The 5,155-nt window shown below is 34.6% G+C and overlaps 1 pseudogene; it reads right to left on the reverse strand.

The window, feature by feature from the left end:
• Window positions 1-440: 440 nt before the first annotated feature.
• LOC114636182 lies at window positions 441-2,881 on the reverse strand (annotated as a pseudogene).
• Window positions 2,882-5,155: the final 2,274 nt, after the last annotated feature.

Consider the following 5,155-nt stretch of genomic DNA (forward strand, 5'->3'; position numbering starts at 1 on the left):
AAAAGAAAACCTAAAAGTGTTTTGAGAGATAATTGTGATAAGGAAAGTTTTTCCACATTGCTTACATTCAGAAAAAAATCTCCAATATATTTTTGTGTTGTTGTTTTTAATTTAGAGATAACTTGTGAAAAAGGCTTTCTCACACTGACTATGTTTGTAGGGTTTCTATATGGTAAATGTTCTTGTAGGTATTACATGGCTACCATGTGAAAAGGCTTTACCACACTTCTTATTTAGGGTTTCTCTTCAATATATGTTTTTCTATGTATTTGGAGATAACTCTGTCCTGCTAAGGTTTTACCTCATTGATTACACTGGTGCAATTTTTCTAGACTATGTTTTATTTTGTGTTTCTGGAGATAACTCTGTTTTAAAAAAACTTTACTACACAGTAAAGGGTTGCATTCATAGGGTTTCTCTCCAGTAAGTAATTCAGGTTTTCAAAGTGTATAGGAATGTGCAAAGGCTTTGCCACACTGACTACATTGATAAGGTTTCTCTCCAGAATGTGTTCTTTTATGTATTTGAAAATAATTGTCAACTCCAAAGGCCTTACTGTATTTATAGGGTTTCTCTCCAGTATAAACTCTTTCATGATTCTGAAAAGTATAGAAAACTGCAAAGGCCTTTCCACATTCCTTCCATTCATAAGGTTTCTCTCCAGTATGTGTTCTTTTATGTTTCTGGAGATCTCTGTTGTAAAATGCTTTACCACATTGAGTACATTCATAAGTTTTTCTTCCCAGTATGTGTCCTTTTATGTTTCTGGAGATGATTGTGTTGTGAAAAGGCTTTACCACATTCAACACATCCATAGGGTTTCTCTCCAGAATGTGTTCCTTTATGTATTTGGAGAATACTGTGCTGTGAAAAGGCTTTGCCACAATCAGTACATTCACAGGGTTTCTCTCCAGTATGAGTTCTTTTATGCTTTTGGAGATGACTGTGTTCTGAAAAGGCTTTACCACATTCATTACATTCATAGGGTTTCTCTCCAGAATGTGTCCTTTTATGGTTTTGGAGATGACTTTGTTGTGAAAAGGCTTTACCACATTCATTACATTCATAGGGTTTCTCTCCAGAATGTGTTCTTTTATGCCTTCCGAGTTTCCAGTGTTGTAAAAAGGCTTTACCACATTCATTACATTCATAGGGTTTCTTTCCAGAATGTGTTCTTTTATGCTGTCAGAGATTACTCTTTTGAGAAAAGGCTTTATCACATTTATCACATTCATAGGGTTTTTCTCCATTATGAGTTCTTTTATGGTTTTGGAGATTACCGTGGCATGAAAAGGCTTTACCACATTCATTACATTCATAGAGTTTCTCTCCAGTATCAATTCTTTCATGCCTTTGAAGACCACTGTGTTGTGTAGAGGTCTTATCACATTGAGTATACTCATAGGGTTTCTCTCTGGCAAGACTTCCTTTATGCCTGTGAAGACAATTGACATGTGTAAACACTACCACATTGATTAAATTGATGACTCTTTTCATCTGTATGATTTAATTTCACAATTTTGTCTTGTTTACTGTAAAAAGGGAACAAATCGTAGGTTGTATCATTTGTTTGGATTCATAAGTTTCTACTTTATTATGGGTCCCTTTGTATATTGGAAGATAGCTGTGGTGGTTAAACCGCTTAGTACATGATTCATCTTTCTGAAACCCTTTTCTCATGTGAGTTTTTCCACATATCTAAAGAGAACTGGAAGAACTCAGAGCTTTGCCACAGTGATTGTACTCATCATTTTGCTATACTGTCATGTTACATCTGCAAAATAAACCAGGACAAACAAAACAATGTCCATATTCCTTGTATTCAAAGGGTTTTTCTGCAGTGTGAATGTATTTCCAGATTCTCAATGAAGTTGGATACATAATTAATTGTAAACTCCTATCACCTTCTCAGTCTACTCAAAGTGGGGACAACTGTATATCTTCTCATTGTTGAGAGAGAGAAAGGCACTTTCCATGTTCCAGATCCTCACTTGGCTTTTATCTAACCTGACACATATCAATTATGGCAAGAATAAAAGTAAAAGTTTTCCGCTTTCCATTCATACAGTTTTACTGTTTGTTTATCACAGAGGTGTAATATGAGGATAAAGGTTTCTACACCCTAATCTTCTTGAATCTCATAAATTACCCTTCTCACTATACTTTGGTGAATCAATAAGTATATATGAGTAATGTGGGATTTATCATGGAATGTTTGCGATTAAGAGATTTTAGACATATACTTATGATCTAATCTATGTATATGTCCTTTGTGGATATAATTAAAATGTAATAGCTGTTAAGTCATTGTTTGTTTGTGGTTTTTCCCTGACTACCTGATGTTAAGGTACTTGGTACTGTGAGAATTTACTACTCATCAGTACACTTAAAGCTATGCCTGTTTATACTGAGGTTTTTTTTTTTAAATTTCAAGGGCACACTCAAAATTCTTTAGAAGCATATTTGTATCAGTGTGAATATAAAACTAACCTTCCATGTATTCTAGAATTTTGAATATGTTCTTCAATATTATTGTCTTCTGATTTGTAACCTAAAATATATTACCAGAAAATGTATGATATATAATTGAAAACTTATGAAGAGTTAAGTTATTCTCCTCAATGAACCTGAGAACTCTGCCTGATTTATTTACCACATTGTTCCTGTTTCATAATCAAAATGGAAGAAGAGCTCAATAACCAAGAAACACCTTTCCTCATATTTTAAAAAATGGATTAAAAGTCATAGTCTTACCTATAGCAGTGAGGTTCCTGTAGGTCTCCAGCATCACATCTGTGTAGAGAGTCTTCTGGGAAGGATCCAGCAAAGCCCATTCTTCTGGAGTGAAGTTAATGTGGACATCATCATATGTCAGTGCATCCTAAAATATCCATACATGTGTTCAATAGAAAGCATAATTCTGACAATATATTAAATACATACTTCTTTAAAATACATTCATATAACTCTGGTGATTTCCACACTTACTCCATGATACAGAAATTCTAATGTAATCACCAAGTCATTGTAGAAGGAACCTGAAAAAGAGGACCAACCCTGTCATTTCTGGGCCCTCTAAATAGAATGTAAACTTGCAGGAGAAAGGCCTATTAACAGCCATATAGTCAGAGACAAATAGATCAATACTATACACATCAGAGAAATGATCTGAATGATGACTAACTACAAAAAGAGATAGGGAAGCTGAGTGTGTTGGTGCATGCCTTTAATTGTACCACCCAGGAGACAGAGATATGGGAATCTCATTGGAGACCAGCCTAGTCTATGTAATGAGTTTCAGGGCTGCTTGAAGTAAACATTAAGAACCTGCCACCACCCTTCCCATAAAAACAACCACATAAACAAAAAACATATGCAAAAACTCTGCATGTCTCAATGAACATCTTACAAAGATTTAAACATCTACTCCACTTCTGCATTCATATTCTAGTAAACTGAGTGTCACCACTTAAACTGTAGGATTAAGAAAATTTACTAGAATAGAATGCCTGTTGAACTGTGTCTCGAAAAAAACAAAACAAAACAAAACAAAAAAAGAATGCCTGTTGAAACAGCTAGAGATGGACAGATGAAAATACAAGCAATGTATATGTAGACCTTAAATACCACATAGGGCAAGAGCAAGGGAACAGGAATTAACAGCACAGGGTCTAACAGAAGATGGGTTCAAGTGTCACTGAGATGGGTTCAATTCTCAGTGTGTACACGAGAGCTCACAACAATCAATAATCCCAAGTTCAGAGGTTCTAAAGCCATCTTGTGACGACTCTGAGCATCGTACACACAACATGTGATGGGCATCCATGCGTACAGGCAAGATACTCAGAATCAATTAAATCAAATACAAATGATAAGATAAACATACAAATGACAAAGTCAGCTTCCTGCAAGACATGGAAAGATGGTTCAACATTAAAAAAACTTTGTCAATATATTCTACCATATAAATAAAATGAAAGAAAAAGAAATCACCTGACCATCTCATTAGACACTCAAAAGGCCTTTGTCAAACTCCAGTGCCTCTTCATAATAATAAAAGTGTTTAAAGACCAGGAGTACAGGGGACATACCTACACATAATAAAGGAAATTAACAAAATGCTTACAGCCAATAACAAATTAAATAGAGAGAAATTCAAAAATGCCTTACAAATATCATTAAAAAAAATCAAGGTTGTCTGTTCTATCCATGTCTATTCCAATAGTACTGGAAATGCTAGCTAGAGCAATAAGACAACTAAAGGAGATCAAGGGAATACAAATTAGAAAGACAGTAGTCAAGTGTCATTATTTGGAGATGATATGATAATACATGTAAGCAGTACCCAAAACTCTACCAGTTGATAAACACCTTGAGCAAAATGGTGGATACAAAATTACCTCAAAAAATCATAGCTCTCTTATATATGAAAGACAAATGGGTGGAGAAGAACATTACGGGAAACAAGGCTTCACAATAGTCACAAATAATAAAAAAATATCTTGGGGCAATTGTCCACAAGCCACTAAAAGACTTGTTTGACAAGAACTATGAAGAAAATACCAAAAGATTGAAAGATATCCCCAAACTCAGGCATTAGTAGAATTAACATAGTAAAATGAACATCCTACCAAAGCAATCTACAGATTCAAAACAGTTCCCATTCTATTCTAGCACAATCATTTTCAGACCTTGAAAGGACATTGATTCATATCATATGGTATAATAAAAAACTCAGGATTCCTGAACAGTAATAGAAGTTCTGGTGATATCAGCATCCCTGATGTCAAGCTGTACTATAGTGACATAGTCATAAACATTTCATAGTATTAGCATTCAAAATGACATATCAATCAATGCAAGCAAATCAAAGACTTGCACATAAATCCACATACTTATCAACATTTAATTTCTGATAAAGAAGCTGTAAAGATGCAGTAGAGAAAACAAAGCATCTTCAACAAATGGACCTGGTCTAATTGGATATGCATATGGGAGTACACAAGTACATCCATATTAATCACCCTCTGCAAAACAAACTCAAATGGATCATAAAATCTCAAAATAAAAGGAGACACACTGAACCTGATGGAAGAGAGAATAAGGAATATCCTTCAAGATATTCACACAGGAGACAACTTCCTAAACAGAAGAC

Source organism: Grammomys surdaster, unplaced genomic scaffold (assembly GCF_004785775.1).
Source record: "Grammomys surdaster isolate TR1022 unplaced genomic scaffold, NIH_TR_1.0 122870, whole genome shotgun sequence".
Taxonomy (NCBI): Eukaryota; Metazoa; Chordata; class Mammalia; order Rodentia; family Muridae; genus Grammomys; species Grammomys surdaster.